Here is a 19,819-nt window from a genome sequence, read left to right on the forward strand (position 1 = left end):
GCCTGGAGTTGGCTGATGCACGAGTACACACCAGGGCTTCACAATCCCCCCCAAAAAACACCACAATTTTAGAAATTTTTGAAAAAGATTTTGGATAGCGGGTGCTACCTATGAGAAAATTTGAAATTCCCAGACCCAGGCCCCACAGCGGCATCAGTAACCCATATATTGCCTGAATGACACAGTCTGGAGATGGCTGATGCACGAGTACACACGAGGGCTTCACAATCCCCCCAAAAAACACCACAATTTTAGAAAATTTTAAAAAAAGATTTTGGATAGCGGGTGCTACCTATGAGAAAATTTGAAATTACCAGACCCAGGCCCCACAGCGGTATCAGTAACCCAAATATTGCCTGAATGACACAGCCTGGAGTTGGCTGATGCATGAGTACACAGCAGGGCTTCACAATCCCCCCCAAAAAACACCACAATTTTTGAAATTTTTGAAAAAGATTTTGGATAGCGGGTGCTACCTATGAGAAAATTTGAAATTCCCAGACCCAGGCCCCACAGCGGCATCAGTAACCCATATATTGCCTGAATGACACAGCCTGGAGTTGGCTGATGCACAAGTACACACCAGGGCTTCATAATCCCCCCCAAAAAACACAACAATTTTAGAAATTTTTGAAAAAGATTTTGGATAGCGGGTGTTACCTATGAGAAAATTTTAAATACCAAGACCCAGGCCCCACAGCGGCATCAGTAACCCATATATTGCCTGAATGACACAGCCTGGAGTTGGCTGATGCACGAGTACACACCAGGGCTTCACAATCCCCCCCAAAAAACACCACAATTTTAGAAATTTTTGAAAAAGATTTTGGATAGCGGGTGCTACCTATGAGAAAATTTGAAATTCCCAGACCCAGGCATCACAGCGGCATCAGTAACCCATATATTGCCTGAATGACACAGTCTGGAGTTGGCTGATGCACGAGTACAGACGAGGGCTTCACAATCCCCCCAAAAAACACCACAATTTTAGAAATTTTTGAAAAAGATTTTGGATAGCGGGTGCTACCTATGAGAAAATTTGAAATTACCAGACCCAGGCCCATCAGCGCCATCAGTAAACCATATATTGCCTGAATGATACAGGCTGGAGTTGGCTGATGCATGAGTACGCACCAAAGCTTCACAATCCCTAATAAAATGACAACATTTTTGACTAAAAATGTTAACGAAAATTTAGGACAGCGAGTGCTCTTTATATATTACCAGAATGACGCAGCCTGAAGTTGGCTGCAGCATGAGGAGACCATTGAAATGTGTGATTTTTTTATTTGAAATTTAAATCAAAATTTGTGTCCCGGACCCCGCCGTGTGGGTACAAAGGACCTAATCTCACAAGCACCCAAAGGGCTCATGTGGCCATAAGATGTAGGCGCAACGTCTCCATAGCCCTGACTGTCCATTTTTGGTTTTTGTACCTTTGTTTAAGAACAAGCGCATATCCAAGAGTCCAGAAGACTCTATAATGCAGGACGGTGCACCACCATTGGGACCCTGGCAACGCTTCACCTTCTGCCGACAGATCTTGCCTGTGGCTACGTGAACCTCCTCCGGATGCCTTATGAAAAACTTCCACACCGCCGAGTAGCGTATTTTCCCACCGCAGTCCGCACTAATTGACTGCTACTGGCGCCGTCTCCAGGAACCCCTGTTCCACTACCTCCCGGAAAGGTAGGCTGCCGCGAAGCAGGTGGTCTCTCCCGGGCACGTTTGGCTCTTGAATTTCCACTACTGCCACCACGCTGACTGCCAACCGTGCTACCGCCTTGCTGCCTCAAGGGCAACCTGCAACTCTCTTCTCCTGATGATGATGAAGCCCCTTCTGCACCCGGCTCCCAATTGCGATCGGCTTCATCATCATCAACAGTTGTGTGCATGTCACTGATGTCCTCCTCAGGTTCCCCAACAGTGTCTGCTTCACTACCCTAAACACTTGCAACACCGCCTCCCACATCACTCTCCGCATCACTACTTGGCCACCTAGCGGAGCAAGCGGCGCATGTCTCCTCCCCTTCTTGGCTGTCCAGTAGCTGCTTACTGTCCTCTATTAGATCGTCCTCAGTAAATAGTGGAGCTGAACTCACAGCATAAGATACTTCTTTAGGAGAGGGAACAGCATAGGACAAAGGCAATGGGAGGACAGGGACTGCTCCCGGGCCATGCCAACTGAGGGTTGTGTCTGAGAAACCCACCGACTGTTGACTGGGGGTGTAAGATGTCACTTGGGATGATGTGAATGAGCGTGTTAACCAATCGACGACGGCAGATGGGTTGCTGGTGGAGACACGACTGCTGGCTGATAACGGGAGCTCAGGCCTCTGGCTGCGACTTCTGCTGCCACTCGCCCCAAATCTGCTGCCAACTCTGCCTGAAGTATTTAGGCCTCTGCCACTCCTCTGTGCAGGTCCTGGCACTTCTCTGCCTGACGTACTTAAGGCGTATATGAGGGTATTACAATACGCTACACTAAAACTAAAAGAAAAGAAAAACTAGACCGCGGACACGCCTCCTTTCTTGTACACTCCACCACAAAAATAATTTTATATCACAAAGGCTTTCACTTACTTTACCGAGGGGAGTCTATCAGCTGTTTTAAACTCCCCCTCGTGCCGGCAAGCTAGACGTCCCACTCCGGAGCTCCAGAGGTTTCAAGCAGGTAAATTCCTTTTTGTTTCCTTTGTTCCCAGATTAATTTACTACTATTACTTTGTTATATTTAAATAACAGACTGTCTCTCAAAATTTTCATACAAGAGACCACATTTATTACATAAAACATATAAAACAATAAAACACGAGTTCCGACGCGTTGCAAAGGGGCTCCTCCTTCCTCAGGGAATACTAACACATGAAAACCTCACCCTATTAACCTTTTCAAATCCGGAAGTGACATCAGTTTACTTAGATACCTCCTACCTACATAGCAGTACTGCAATACTTATTATCTAACATAAAAATGAATTAAATTATTACATGCTACACTACTCTTTAAACAGTATTTGTCTAGAACAGCAGCAGGTGATTACTTATGGCTGTCCTTTCACAGTATGTAGGCCCTTGACAGATTAACAGGTACTAGATGGTACAATACTTGGATGTACCTATGCGGTATGCACTGATGAGGGCAGTAATATGCCTAACTATATGCAGAAAAAAATCTGTATTTTTGTAAAACACCAGCTGGTGAATACCATTGTTTGAACTTTGACGGTATGGAGCACCTTGACAGCTTAACAGGTACTAAATGGTACAATAGTTGGATGTACCTATGCGGTATGCACTGATGAGGGCAGTAATATACCTAACTATACGCAGAAAAAAATCCGTATTTTTGTAAAACACCAGCCGGTGGATACTATTGTTTGGACTTTGAGGGTTTGGAGCACCTTGACAGATTAACAGGTACTAAATGGTAAAATACTTGGATGTACATATTCTGTATGCACTGATGAGGGCAGTAATATGCCTAACTATACGCAAAAAAACCTCTGTATTTTTGTAAAACACCAGCCGGTGAATACTTTTGTTTGGAATTTGACGGTAGGGAGCACCTTGACAACTTAACAGGTACTAAATGGTACAATACTTGGATGTACCTATGCAGTATGCACTGCTGAGGGCAGTAATATGCCTAACTATATGCAGAAAAAAATCAGTATTTTTGTAAAACACCAGCCGGTGGATACTACTGTTTGGACTTTCACGGTATGGAGCACCTTGACAGCTTAACAGGTACTAAATGGTACAATACTTGGATGTACCTATGCGGTATGCACTGATGAGGGCAGTAATATGCCTAACTATACGCAGAAAAAACTCTGTATTTTTGTAAAACACCAGCCGGTGAATACTATTGTTTGGACTTTGACGGTTTGGAGCACCTTGACATATTAACAGTTAGTAAATGGTACAATACTTGGATGTACTTATGCGGTATGCACTGATGAGGGCAGTAATATACCTAACTATACGCAGAAAAAAATCTGTATTTTTGTAAAACACCAGCCGGTGGATACTATTGTTTGGACTTTGACGGTATGGAGCACCTTGACAGCTTAACAGATACTAAATGGTACAATTCTTGGATGTACCTATGCAGTATGCACTGCTGAGGGCAGTAATATGCCTAACTATATGCAGAAAAAAATCAGTATTTTTGTAAAACACCAGCCGGTGGATACTACTGTTTGGACTTTCACGGTATGGAGCACCTTGACAGCTTAACAGGTACTAAATGGTACAATACTTGGATGTACCTATGCGGTATGCACTGATGAGGGCAGTAATATGCCTAACTATACGCAGAAAAAACTCTGTATTTTTGTAAAACACCAGCCGGTGAATACTATTGTTTGGACTTTGACGGTTTGGAGCACCTTGACATATTAACAGTTAGTAAATGGTACAATACTTGGATGTACTTATTCGGTATGCACTGATGAGGGCAGTAATATACCTAACTATACGCAGAAAAAAAATCTGTATTTTTGTAAAACACCAGCCGGTGGATACTATTGTTTGGACTTTGACGGTATGGAGCACCTTGACAGCTTAACAGATACTAAATGGTACAATACTTGGATGTACCTATGCGGTATGCACTGATGAGGGCAGTAAAATGCCTAACTATTGGCAGAAAAAAATCTGTATTTTTGTAAAACACCAGCCGGTGGATACTATTGTTTGGACTTTGACGGTTTGGAGCACCTTGACAGCTTAACAGGTACTAAATGGTACAATACTTGGATGTACCTATGCAGTATGCACTGATGAGGGCAGGAATATGCCTAACTATACGCAGAAAAAAATCTGTATTTTTGTAAAACACCAGCCGGTGAATGCTATTGTTTTGACTTTGACGGTATGGAGCACCTTGACAGCTTAACAGGTACTAAATGGTACAATACTTGGATGTACATATGCGGTATGCACTGATTAGGGCAGTAATATGCGTAACTATACGTGGAAAAAACTATTTAAAAAAAAAAAAACAGCCGGTGAATACTATTGTTTGGACTTGCACAGTATGTAGCCCCTTGACAGATTAACAGGTACAAAATGGTACAAATGCACTACAGTCCACTGAACAATCACGTATTTCTGAACAGCAGCAGGACCCAACAGTGCAGCACCACAAAAAAAAAATCCAGGTATTAAACCCTAAATTACACTAAATTGTGGAGCAAAAAAAATAAACTCAATTGGGATGAAAAATGAGGAGATAAGATGCTTCAGAAAGTTCAGGCAGCTTGGAGATCTGTATGAGGCAGCTGACAGCTATCTGCCCCTCTCTGCTGCAATGCTCAATAACGTGAATAGGAGGTTTAGCTATCAATGATCCTTCTCAGTGTTAACAGCAAAGCACTCTGCACTCCTGTCTTTCCCTAATGCTGATGTGACTAGCAGTTGCAGTGTAAGGCTGGGTCCACACTACGTTTTGTCCCATACGGGAGCGCATACGGCAGGGGGGAGCTAAAAGCTCGCGCTCCCGTATGTTACCGTATGCGCTCCCGTATGTCATTCATTTCAATGAGCCGACCGGAGTGAAACGTTCGGTCCAGTCGGCTCATTTTTGCGCCGTATGCGCTTTTACAACCGGACCTAAAACCGTGGTTGACCACAGTTTTAGGTCCGGTTGTAAAAGCGCATACGGCGCAAAAATGAGCCGACCGGACCGAACGTTTCACTCCGGTCGGCTCATTGAAATGAATGACATACGGGAGCGCATACGGTAACATACGGGAGCGCAAGCTTTTAGCTCCCCCCTGCCGTATGCGCTCCCGTATGGGACAAAACGTAGTGTGGACCCAGCCTTACACTGTGGTATGAGCTATTCACACACACGTACTCCAGTCCTCTCTATCTGAGTGAATAGATGAAATGAAGAGGGGCAAGATGGCCGCCGATTATATAGGGGCTGTGACATCACAGGGGTCAGTGAACACTGATAGGCTGCATCTCACATGTGATTCAGGGTCAGCCCGCCTACCTTCATTCCCGCCGCTGTTTCCCGCCCTCCCATAATCCCCTGCCCCATGTACTCACATGTGGATCCACCATCTTAGGTCTCCAATAGCCTGAAACACTGTAAAATGGAGTTTAATGAAGCGATTCGCGCAATCGAATCGTGGCGATATTCGCATTCGTTGCAAATCGAATTTTTCATGAAATTCGTAACAAATTCGGGTTCGTCAACTTCGATTCGCTCATCTCTAGCACACGTGTTGAATCTGGTTGTAAAGCACTTCCTCAAGTCTTTACCCCATTTGCAAAACATCCTGTAAATGGCAAGGAAACTGTGCATTCACTTCAGCCACTCGTACACAGCCAAGCACACCTTCATTGAGCTGCAGCGTCAGAACGGTATCCCACAACATAGTCTTATTTGTGACGTTGCCACACGTTGGAATTCCACCCTCCTTATGTTGGACAGACTATGCGAACAAATAAAAGCCAATCCCCGATTTCTTGATGATCCAAGCAGATAGGAGTACTCCCCTGTGTAACTTCAATGTGAACCAGTGGCAGCTCATACGTGACACCTGCCGTTTGCTGAGGCCCTTTGAGGAGGCCACATTATTTGTAAGTCGCCTGGATTACGCCATGAACGACGTAATTCCACTCCTACATTTCCTACAACAAATGATTGAAACCATGGCTGGTCACGGCAATGGAGACGTTGCGCCTACATCTCAAGGCTACATGAGCCCTGTGGGGGCTGAACTGGAAGAGATGGATGATGAGGGGCAGAGCGGAGCACAGTTTAGGTTGGATGAGATGGCCGGTGTTTCTAGTCATCGGACAGGAGAGGAGGAGCAGCCAGAGGAGCTGGAGGGTTATGAGGAAGGCGAGACAGAGGACCCAGACACACCGTATGGCAGTATGCAGTGGAGGTGGTGGCAGGTAGACCCTCTGAGTCACTTGCACAAATGGCACAATGCATGCTCAGTTGCTTGCATAGTGACCCCCAAATTGTCAAAATTCGTCAGCGGGATGACTTCTGGATCTCCACCTTATTGGACCCTCGCTACCGTCCCAGAATGGGGGCCTTTTTTACACCCACTGAGGGAGGACAAATTGACCTACTACAGAGAGATCCTACGTAGTCAGTTGGCCGATGCTTATCGGCGACATGGTCCATCCACTCGCAGGTCTGACTCGGGGGGCCCTCTGCGCTCACCTTCCACTGCCATGGCTGCTGGGGAGGGGAGGGGTGGCAGGAGCAGAACCAGCTCAATCAGCAGCAGCCTGAGTCTACAGTTGCTGATGAGTAGCTTTCTTCACCCGCATAGTGAAGCAACTCATCAGCAGCAGGTAGACATGGAGCAGGACCTGAACCAGCAGGTGGTGGCATACCTTGATATGGCCATGCCAACAACCATTGAAGATCCGCTGGACTTCTTTGCAGCCAAACTTGATTTATGGCCGCAACTAGCAGAATTTGCCCTGGAAAAGCTGTCCTGCCCGGCCAGTAGTGTGCAATCAGAGCGGGTGTTTAGTGCGACTGGGGCCATAGTCACCCCAAGGCGAACTCGTCTGTCCACTAAAAATGTGGAGAGACTGACATTTGTCCAGATGAATCAGGGATGGATCAGCCAGGATTTCCAGCCACCAAAGCCAGATGCCTCAGAGTAGATTGACCATGCTGCTACACCAACATTTCCCAATTATGGTTGGTTATGAAACCCTCTTGGGTTATCAATTAGGGTTATGAAAACCTCTTTGGTACTGCGATTGCCTGCTCCTGGCTCATCCTGTGTCTTTCAGGGACTACTTGCCTCACAGATACTTCTGGCCTTGGGCCTTTAATTTTTAGAAGTTTAGCAGTATCTAAATACATGCCTAATGCAAATTTCAACATTGATTTTTAAATGTAAGGGGTTATGAAACCCTCTTGGGTACTGCGAATGACTGCTCCTGACTCATTCTGTGTCTTTCAGGAACTACTTGCCTCCCTGATGCTTCGGGCCTTGGGCCTTTAATTTTTGGATGTTTAGCAGTAGCTAAATATATGCTTAATGCAAATCTCAACATTGATCTTTAAATGTAAGGGGTTATGAAGCCCTCTCGGGTACTGCAAATGCCTGCTCCTGATTCATCCTGTGTCTTTCAGGAACTACTTGCCTCTCTGATGCCTCGGGCCTTGGGCCTTAAATTTTTTCATGTTTAGCAGTTGCTGAATATATGCTTAATGCAAATTTCAACATTGATTTTTAAATGTAAGGGGTTATGAAACCCTCTTAGGTACAGCAAATGACTGCTCCTGACTCATCCTGTGTCTTTCAGGAACTTCTTGCCTCACTGATGCTTCTGTCCTTGGGCCTTTAATTTTTGGAAGTTTAGCAGTAGCTAATACATGCTTAATGCAAATTTCAACAATAATCTTTAAATTCTCTGTGCTCTGCCAGGGCCTTCATCTACCCCGCCGGGGCCAATCCGAGGACCTCACTAAACCATCTAATCGGTAGTAGAGACATGCGGTTTGTACAAAGGGCAGGGACTTAATGAACCCGAGCTTATGACCCGCACTTAGTTGGGATTCTTCTTTCCTGGCAAATAATTGCAATCCCTGATCCCTATCACAAACGGGGTTCAGCGGGTCACCCGCACCTGTCGGTGAAGGATAGACACACGCTGGTCCGTTCAGTGTAGCGTGCATGCAGCCCCGGACATCTGAGGGCATAACACACCTGTTATTTCTCGATCTCACGATTGATCGTGCAATGTAAGGGGTTATGAAAGCCTCTTGGGTACTGCTGAAGCCTACTCCTGACTGCTCCTGTGTCTTTCAGGAACTACTTGACTTCATGATGCTTCTGGGCTTGGGCCTTTAATTTTAGGATTTTTGAAAAACATACATGCATAATTAAAATTTCAACATTTCTGGTGCAATGTATGGGCTTATTAAACACTCTTGGTTTTTTTTTTTTCAAATTCTCTGATAATTTTCACAGTAATAAACTTGAATTTTCCAGAATAATAACCATTACACCATTGAACACTTGTTACGTGTGATTTTTTAATAAAAATGTTCTAAAATAATATGGAGAGGGATGAACTCTGCTCCTTTATTTCATAAAAAATTATTTTAGAGAAGAATGTCTTTTGGTGGTCCACCGTCCTCCATTATAGTGTCTTCTGGGCTCTTGGATATGCGCTTGTTCCTAAACAAAGGTACAAAAACAAAAAATGGCCGGTCAGGGCTATGGAGACGTTGCGCCTACATCTTACGGCCACATGAGCCCTGTGGGTGCTTGTGAAATTAGGTCCTTTGTACCCACACGGAGGGGTCCGGGACACAAATTTTGATTTACATTTTTTTTTTTTAAATCAGACATTTCAATGGTCTCCTCATGCTGCAGCCAACTCCAGGCTGCGTCATTCAGATAATATATAGGTAGCACCCGCTCTCCTAAATTTTCGTCAAAATTTTTCTTCAAAAATGTTTGTCTTTTTTTATTAGGGATTGTGAAGCTTTGGTGTGTACTCATGCATCAGCCAACTCCAGGCTGTGTCATTCAGGCAATATATGGTTTACTGATGCCGCTGCTGGGCCTGGGTCTGGGAATTTCAAATTTTCTCATAGGTAGCACCCGCTATCCAAAAATCTTCTTCATAAATTTCTACAATTGTTGTGTTTTTTTGGTGGGATTGTGAAGCCCTGGTGTGTACTCATGCATCAGCCAACTCCAGGCTGTGTCATTCAGACAATATATAGGTTACTGATTAGTGTTGCTCACGAATATTCGCAATGCGAATTTTATTCGCGAATATCGCATATTCGCGAATTCGCAAATACTATTTTTTTTTTTTCACAGTACACATCACAGTGATCATCCCTCTCTGCTTCCAGCTTGTGTGGTCTAAAGAAGGCTCTAATACTACTGTGTGAGACTGGCGTATGAATTTTCGCTTATGCAAATTTTTCGCATATAGTAATTTTAGCACATGCAAATTTATGCTAATATGCTAATTTTTGCATATGCGAAAATATAACACGAATATTATGAATATGCAAATTTTGCAAATATATGACGAATATTCGTCCATATATACGCGAAATATCGCAAATTCGAATATGGCCTATGCTGCTCAACACTAGTCAACATCTGGCCAGCGAGCCAGGGCCCCGTACAGGAGATCACGGGGCCCCCCAGCGGTCGAACCTCCCGCAATCTGAAACTTATCCCCTATCCTTGGGATAGGGGATGTTTTTCAACACTGGACTACTCCTTTAATAGCCTCCAAAATGAAGTTCCTCTGATGTATGGGCCTCAAGGGATCTTCCACTAAAAAAGATCACACAGCTTCCACTCCTCTGTCATGTGGTATGTTACTATATAATGAAGCAACACATATAGTCCTCTTCCCGTATGATATCTTTCAATAGGGTTAATAAACGCCCTTTTATTTCTGAGGTATGCTGGTAAAGACACCACACATTTCTGTAACTGATGGTCTATATATTCAGATAAACATCTGGCAACTATCGGACGACCAGGTGTTTTCTTTTTGGTTTTTATGTACCTTAGGTAGAAAATAAAAATAAGGTACATTTGGGTTGGGGTTAAATATATATCATGTTTTTCCCTCTTAAAGGGGTACTACGCACCAAGACATCTTATCCCCTCTCCAAAGGACCCCTGTGATCTCGGTTGCGGCACCCTGCTGTCATCACTGCACAGAGCAAACTTACTCTGTGTGTAATGACGGGTGATACAGGGGCCAGCACATCGGCATAGCCATTGACTGTCCTGGCATGCTGGGAGACACCCTATTTGGGAAGCACTGCCGTAGGGTAATTTGGTGGTGGATGCAAATCCCTAATTTAGGCCTCAAATGCACATGGTGCCCTCTCGCTTTGGAGCCCTCTCATATTTCAAGGCAACAGTTTTGGGTTACAAATTTTTTTCTCTTCTTTTACCCCTTAAGAAAAGGTAAATTTGGGGTCTACACCAGCATGTTAGTGTACACAGAGTGTACCATATACATTTGAGGCCTAAACTGGTGATTTGCACAGGGGTGGCTGGTAGTTACAGCAGTTCTGACATAAACATAAAAAACACCCATATGTGACCCCCATTTTGAAAACTACACAAGGGGTATAGTGAGCCTTAACATCCCACAAGTGTTTGACAAATTTTAGTTAAAGTTGGAGGTGAAAATAAAAAAATGTATATTTTTTTTTCCCTAAAATGCTGTTGTTACCCCAATTTTATCATTTTCACAAGGGGTAATAGGAGAAAAAGCCCCACAAAATTTGTAACCCCATTTCTTCTGAGTCAGAAAATACCCCACATGTGGATGTAAAGTGGTCTGCAGGTGAACTACAGGGCTCAGAAGAGAAGGAGCACCAATGGGCTTTTGGAGAGAGAATCTGGCTGAAATTGAAGGCCATGTGCGTTTAGGCCTCCATGATGCCAGAACAGTGACCCCCCCCCCAGATGTGACCACATTTTGGAAACTACACCCCTAATAAGAAGTGCAGTGAGCATTTACATCTCACAGGTGTCTGATAGATTTTTTTGAACAGTGGTCTGTCAAAATGAAAAATGAAAATTTTTCATTTGCACAGCCCACTGTTCCAAAGATCTGTCAAATGCCAGTGGGGTTTAAGGAACCCTTAAGGAACCAGCCCATTTTCACCTTAAGGACCCAGCCATTTTTTGCACATCTGACCACTGTCACTTTAAGCATTAATAACTCTGGGATGCTTTTACTTTTCATTCTGATTCTGAGATAGTTTTTTCATGACATATTCTACTTCATGGTAGTGGTAAATTTTTGTTGAGGCTTGCATCATTTCTTGGTGAAAAATTCCAAAATTTTATGAAAAAATTGAAAATTTAGCATTTTTTTTTTTAACTTTGAAGCTCTCTGCTTGTAACAAAAACAGACATTCCAAATAAATGGTATATTGATTCACAGATACAGTATGTCTACTTTATATTTTCATCATAAAGTTGACAGGTTTTTACTTTTGGATGACATCAGAGGGCTTCAAAGTTCAGCAGCACTTTTCCAATTTTTCACAACATTTTCTAAATTGGAATTTTTCAGGGACCAGTTCAGTTTTGAAGTGGATTTGAAGGGCCTTCATATTAGAAATACCCCACAAATGACCCCATTATAAAAACTGCACCCCTCAAAGTATCCAAAATGACATTTGGGTAAGTGTGTTAACCCTTTAGGTGTTTCACAGGAATAGCAGCAAAGTGAAGGAGGAAATTCAAAATCTAAATTTTTTACACTCGCATGTTTTGTAGACCCAGTTTTTTTATTTTTACAAGGGGTAATAGGAGAAAAAGCCCCCAAAATTTGTAATCTAATTTCTCTAGAGTAAGGAAATAACTCATATGTGTATGTCAAGTGTTCGGCTGGTGCAGTAGAGGGCTCAAAAGGGAAGGAGCAACAATGGGATTTTGGAGAGTGAATTTTTGCTGAAATGGTTTTTGGGAGGCATGTCACATTTTGGAAGCCCCTATGGTGCCAGAACAGCAGAAAACCCCCACATGGCATACCATTTTGGAAACTACACCCCTCAAGGCATGTACCAAGGGGTCCAGTGAGCCTTAACACCCCACAGGTCTTTGACGACTTTTCGTTAAATTCGGATGTGTAAATGAAAAAAAAAAAAGTTTCACTAAAGTGAATTCACAGAGAGGTGGTTGTGATAAATATAAAGCAAATACACTATGTTGAGCTAGCGATTGTTTGTCTGTATACAAGAGTGTGAAGCATACAAGTGAGTGAGTATAAAAGTGAGGAGACTTAAAATTAAGGGACTTTAAATTCAGGAAGTTTAAATTGAAATATTTGATTTTTTTTTTCTTTTCTGTTAATTTTTGCAATCCCCAAATCTAGTATGACCTCCATGTTGGAAAAGGCAGTCCAGTGTGCATCTTGCACAATGTATGCAATCCTTGAACAACAGTTTGAGGGTGCATATTGTTGTGCAAGATGTGTGCGAGTTGCTCATTTGGAAGCCCAGATCCTGGATCTAGAGGAGCAACTGGCAACACTGAGATGCATTGACAACCCGGAGAGGAGTTTCCTGCTCACTGAGCAGGTACTCTCTGGGGTAGAGGTGGGGGAGGATAGTGGGACGGAGGTGCAGGACAGTCAGGCAGTTAGCTGGGTTACAGTTAGAAAACGGGGTAGAGGGAAAAGTGTCAGGGAGGCTAGTCCTGAACTGGCACACCCCAACAAGTTTGCCCTGTTGGCAGATGAGGGGGAGCTAGCGGTACTGCAGCAGGACTCTGCCTCTGACCGCCAGGGGGGTGTCTGTTCCAGTAAGGAGGGAGGGAGGAGAGCAGGCCATACAGGTACTGGTAGTGGGGGACTCAATTATTAGAGGGACAGACAGGGCGATCTGTCACAAAGACCGGGATCGCCTAACAGTGTGTTGTCTTCCTGGCGCTTGAGTTCGGCACATCGCGGATCGGGTTGACAGGTTGCTGGGTGGGGCTGAAGAAGACCCAGCAGTCATGGTACATATTGGCACCAATGACAAAGTAAGAGGTAGATGGAGTGTCCTTAAAAAGGATTTCATGGACTTAGGCTGCAAGCTTAAGGCAAGGACCTCCAAGGTAATATTTTCTGAAATATTACCTGTATTACGAGCCACACCAGAGAGGCAGCGGGAGATTAGGGAGGTAAACAAGTGGCTCAGAAGCTAGTGTAGGAAGGAGGGGTTTGGGTTCATGGAGAACTGGGCCGACTTCGACTTTAAAGGAAACAGGTTTCTGACTATAGCTAAAGACAATTATCTGTCCCAAATGGTGCAGGGCCCGACCAGAGGAGGCACCATACTAGACTTAATATTTCCCAACGTACTGTACCTAACAGAGTAATTAATGTGCAAGTAGATGGACACCTAGGAAATAGTGATCATAATTTAATACATTATAACTTGTTCTTCAATAATGGAATCTCTCGAGGGGCCACAAAAACAATGAACTTTCGGAAGGCAAAGTTCGATCAACTCAGAGAAGCCCATAACAATATAAAATGGGATAATGTCCTCAAAAAGAACAATACTGACACTAAATTGGAGACTTTTATAAATATCTTAAATTTTCACTGTAAGATGTATATACTTTATGGGAATAAAAGGGTCAGAAATAAAAGAAAACCAATATGGATGAATAAAAATGTTAAGGGGGCAATAAATGACAAAAATAAAACATTTCAATTACTAAAACAGGACAGCAGTGAAGAAGCATTAAAAAGCTATAGAGAAAAATGTAAAATATGTAAAAAAACGATAAAAGCCGCAAAAATAGAGACAGAAAGACTAATTGCCAAAGAGAGTATAACTAACCCCAAAATGTTCTTTAATTATATAAAAATGAAAGTGTAGGCCCTTTAAAAAATGATGAGGAAGAAATTATAAACGGGGATCAGGAAAAAGCAAATATACTAAACAAATTCTTCTCCACTGTATTCACTGAGGAAAATGAAATGCCAGGTGAAATACAGTGTGATAAGGTAAACTCCCCAGTACAGGTCACCTGTCTAACCCAGGAAGAAGTACAGTGCCACCTACAAAAAATCAAAATAGACAAATCACCAGGTCTAGATGGCATTCACCCCCATGTTCTAAAGGAATTAAGTAATGTAATAGACAGACCCCTATTTTTAATATTCAGGGACTCTATAGTGACAGGGGCTGTTCCCCAGGACTGGCGCATGGCAAATGTGGTGTCAATATTTAAGAAGGGGTCAAAAGGTGACCCCGGGAATTATAGACCTGTTAGTTTAACCTCGGTTGTATGTAAATTGTTTGAGGGTTTCCTAAGAGATGCTATTTTGGAATATCTTGATAAAAATAAATGTATGACTCCATATCAGCATGGCTTTATGAGGGATTGATCCTGTCAAACTAACCTGATCAGCTTTTATGAGGAGGAGAGCACCAGACTGGACCAGGGGCAATCACTGGATGTCGTATATCTGGATTTTTCCAAAGCATTTGATACGGTTCCTCATTAAAGGTTGGTGCATAAAATGAGAAGGTTTGGGCTGGGGGAGAATGTGTGTAAGTGGGTAAGTAACTGGCTCAATGATAGGAAACAGAGGGTGGTTATTAATAGTACTTATTCTGATTGGGTGACTGTTACTAGTGGGGTACCACAGTGGTCCGTCTTGGGTCCTGTCCTATTTAATATATTCATGAATGACCTTGCAGAGGGGTTGAATAGTAAAGTAGCAATCTTTGCAGATGACACCAAACTCTGTAAAGCGGTAAACACTATAGAGGACAGTGCACTGTTACAAATGGATCTGGATAGGTTGGAGGTTTGGGCTGGGAAGTGGCAGATGAGGTTCAACACTGATAAATGTAAGGTAATGCACATGGGGAAGAAAAATCCGAGCTTGGATTATGTATTAAATGGGCGAACACTTGGGACGACTGACATGGAAAAGGACTTAGGAGTTTTAGGTAACAGTAAACTTAGCTGTAGTGACCAGTGTCGGGCAGCTGCTGCCAAGGCTAATAAAATCATGGGGTACATCAATAGGGGCATAGATGCCGACGACAAGGAAATAATTCTACCGCTGTAAAAATCACAAGTCAGACCTCACATAAAATACTGTGTACAGTACTGGGCACCAGTGTACAAGAAAGATATAGTGGAGCTGGAGAGGGTTCAAATCCCACTAAGGACAACAATAAGTAAATAAAGGCTTATTATTTTTATAATAACGTCAGCAGAGAGCACTGGGCTCGTGATGTCATCAGAGAGCATTCCAAAAAGAAAATAATTTCCTCTGTAGTGTTCAGCAGCTAATAAGTACAGGAAGGATTACGATTTTTTAATAGAAGTAATTTACAAATCTAAAACCACTGGAGGAGGAGAGAGCACACCGTGCAGCTGAAAATGCAGATATACGATACCGCTGGTGTGCACTGGCAGCCTCCGGACCCGATAAGTTACAAAGCAGCACCTGCGGGGTGCACACACTAGATAAAGTATCTAATAATACAATGAAAAAGAGGTAGAGTGCACTCACCGCGGGTAAACAGCTGCAGGCCCAAGGTCCGGGATCACCACGGCATAGACGGGGACGGTAAGGGGCGCTCAGAGCCTCTGAGCGCCCCTTACCGTCCCCGTCTATGCCGTGGTGATCCCGGACCTTGGGCCTGCAGCTGTTTACCCGCGGTGAGTGCACTCTACCTCTTTTTCATTGTAATTTACAAATCTGTTTAACTTTCCGGAGCCAGTTGATTTAAAAGAAAAAATGTTTTCACCGGAGTACCCCTTTAATGGTATAGAGAACTGTGTCTAGTGCATTAACTCTGTGAATTTTTGCCCATTGAAACCAGTAGGCCCATTGTGGTCTATGGGGAAAAGCTGCTGAGTTGTCCATAGCAACCAATCAGATCGCTTCTTTCATTTTTGAAAAAGCCTCTGAAAAATGAAGGAAGTAATCTGATTGGTTGCTATGGGCAACTCAGAAACTTTTCCAGGAAAATCTGCTGAGTTGCCCATAGCAACCAATCAGATCGCTTCTTTCATTTTTGAAAAAGCCTCTGAAAAATTAAGGAAGTAATCTGATTGGTTGCTATGGGCAACTCAGAAAATTTTCCTCTGGACAGGTTTTGATAGATCTCCCTCTATGGGGGAGATTCATCAAAACCAGTGTAGAGGAAGAGTTGTGCAGTTGCCCATAGCAACCAATCAGATTGCTTCTTTCATTTTTGAAAAGGCCTCTGAAAAATGAAGGAAGCAATCTGATTGGTTGCTATGGGCAACTCAGAAACTTTTCCAGGAAAATCTGCTGAGTTGCCCATAGCAACCAATCAGATCGCTTCTTTCATTTTGCGAAAAATGAAAGAAGCAATCTGACTGATCAAACCTATCAAAACCTATCCAGAGGAAAATCAGATCGCTTCTTTCATTTTTGAAAAAGCCTCTGAAAAATGAAGGAAGCTATTTGATTGGTTGCTATGGGCAACTCAACAGCTTTTCCAGGAAAGTAAAGTTTAACCACAACACTGTAACACTCTGTCCACCCTGGGACTCGAACCAGTGACGGTCTCCCATCCCACTGTGCTGCTGAGATGGTCCTGCTTATCTTACATGCAGTGAGATCCCCATAGACCACAATTAGCCTATTGGTTTTAATGGGCAAAAAATCACAGAGTTGATGCACTAGTCACAGTTCTCTATACCATTAATGAAGGGAGGGCTCAATATTCGCAAATTTGCGCATATGCGCACAAATTTTCACATAAGCACAAAAAAAGCGAATATTCGTAATTATGAATATATAGTGCTATATTTGCAATATTCGCGATTAAAATTCGAATTGCGAATATTCGTGAACAACACTAGTCGCTGCAAATACAGTGAAGGAGTTTAAACATGCATGGGATAGGCATAAGGCTATCCTTCATATAAGATAGGGCCAGGGACTATTCATAGTATTCAGATTATTGGGCAGACTAGATGGGCCAATTGGTTCTTATCTGCCGACACATTCTATGTTTCTATACTGTATGGATATCAGAAAAATGGTTCCAAGCTCTTATTTCTTTATTAAATTCACTACTTTGGGGCAGGAAAGCACGAGAATGAAATATGTTTCTTTAACGTTAGCTGAGCATGATGGGGGTTGGGCACTTTTTTTTAGGTACTTTTTAGCACTAAAATTGCAGACTATTATGAGAAGGAGGGAAAATGTAGTCCTATTTTTTCTCTCTAAGGGTATGTTCAAACTACGGAATTCCCGCGGAATTCCACGGGCGGAATTCCGCAAGCCGAATTCCGTGGTGTGAACTTAACATTAGTGTGAATGGGTTCCCGCGAGACCCGTTCACACTGCGGAATTTCAGCGCCGCTGAAATTGTTCCACGCAAAAAAAGAACATGTTCATTCTTTGTACGGAAGTCCGCGAGCACTGCATAGCTGTCAATGGTGACGGCTCAGTGCCGCCCGCTTCTACCGCTGCCGCCGGCTGCCAGTCTGAATCTCCGCTCGCTGAATTCAGCGAGCGGAGCGGAGATTCCGTTCACACACTGTAGAGATTTTGGAAGCTGGGATACTCACTACACCCATGCATATTTAAATAATAAAGTATGGGAGGAACTTAAATTTTTTTTTAAATCACATGGAGTTTTGACTTTACTTCATTATGGTCGAATAAAGCACTTAAAGAATTGCTTAGAATTAAAGATTCACTCTTTTGGATGAAAAGGGGCTTATTTATGTAAATCAATTATACGCTTTAGGTCAAATAAAGTTGTTTGAAGAGATAGCCCATAAGTATGGGGTGGCAGACAATCAGAAACATTGTTTTTTACAAATAAGTAATGCAGATCATAAACCAATAAAAGGAGAGATTGGAGATTTCAGGGATTCTATATATAAGAAAAGTTTAATTAGACTATTTCCTTATGCGAAGTTGCTGTCTGGGCATGCTGGGAGTTGTGGTTCTGCAGCGGTTGGGGGTTCACAGCTTGAAGACCACTGCTATAGAGGGTGCAAATGTATCTGAGCCCTGGAACTCAAATAATGTGAAATATGAGATGATCAAAATGGAGCCCCTGCACTAATTACTTGGTTTCTGGGGTCTATAAGGTCCATAGTAAAAACATCAGGTTCTGTCTATAGCAGATACTAAACCATGGTAGCTCCAAGAAACAAGCAGTCATTCTGACATGTCACATGTGATGTCATAGACAGCTGGAGTCCTGACATTCCACTGACAGCCGCCCGAGCCTTTAGTCTGTAGATTTTTCCAGTGAGATTAGTGAGATTAGTGAGGTTAGCGTCTTCTTCTTCTACTTGTCTGAAATGAAGCTAAAAGGTTTGGGGTTCATCCCCCTCCTGTTGGCGTTTTGGTGTGCGGCCTGGCTTGCCACCAGCTACATCATGACGGTCGTCCTCGGCCATGCCGCCTCGCCACTGATGAGCATCAGGTAAGATAAACAAGCACGTGATTCTTATTTCATGGGTTGGGAGTGAGGAAATATCCATAATAACATTGGTTTCTTTTCCTTCACAGTGACGTGGGACATTTCTTTCCCGAAAGCATATTATTCAGAATTGGATTCATAGGGACGTCCATTGGCACTTTGGTACTAACCTTTCTTATTTATAAGTATATGGTTATGCATACTGAAGAGTTCAGGGGTCATCAGGTCCTGATCCAGAGGATCCTGCTGGCCATTGTGTGGGCCTCCTGTTTTGGCACAGCTGTCATGCATGTATTTTCCCCCAAAGAATATCCCAGGATACACTTTGTCAGCACGATAATTTCAATTACATGTGAAGCCTTATACTACCTTGGGCAGTCCATCCAGATGTATAAATTACCAGGAGCAAAAAATGTCATCCACCATAGTAGATGCACCTGCTGTGGCCTGACTTTTGTCTGTGTAATTTTCTATTTTGGATATGAAACATTAACCCCTTCATGACCCAGCCCATTTTCACCTTCATGACCTGGGCATTTTTTGAAAATCTGACCACTGTCACTTTAAACATTAATAACTTTGGAATGCTTTTACTTATCATTCTGATTCCGAGATTGTTTTTTCGTGACATATTCTACTTTATGTTATCGGTAAAATTTCACTGATATTTGTATCCTTTCTTGGTAAAAAATCTAAAAATTTCATGAAAATTTTGAAAATTTAGCATTTTTCTATCTTTGAAAGTCTCTGCTTGAAAGGAAAATGGATATTCCAAATAAATTACATATTGATTCACATATACAATATGTCTACTTTGTGTTTGCATTAAAAAATTGACAAGTTTTTACTTTTGGAAGACACCAGAGGGCTTCAAAGT

General features: G+C 42.9%; 1 long non-coding RNA gene across 1 annotated transcript in view; it reads right to left on the reverse strand.

Annotated features, from left to right (window-relative positions):
* LOC130277734 (uncharacterized) overlaps window positions 1-16,101 on the reverse strand; it is a 54,379-nt gene extending 38,278 nt beyond the window's left edge. Inside the window, exon 1 of the long non-coding RNA XR_008845555.1 lies at window positions 16,035-16,101. This is a non-coding gene — a long non-coding RNA (uncharacterized LOC130277734). The remainder of the gene's footprint in view (window positions 1-16,034) is intronic.
* Window positions 16,102-19,819: the final 3,718 nt, after the last annotated feature.

Source organism: Hyla sarda, chromosome 6 (assembly GCF_029499605.1).
Source record: "Hyla sarda isolate aHylSar1 chromosome 6, aHylSar1.hap1, whole genome shotgun sequence".
Taxonomy (NCBI): Eukaryota; Metazoa; Chordata; class Amphibia; order Anura; family Hylidae; genus Hyla; species Hyla sarda.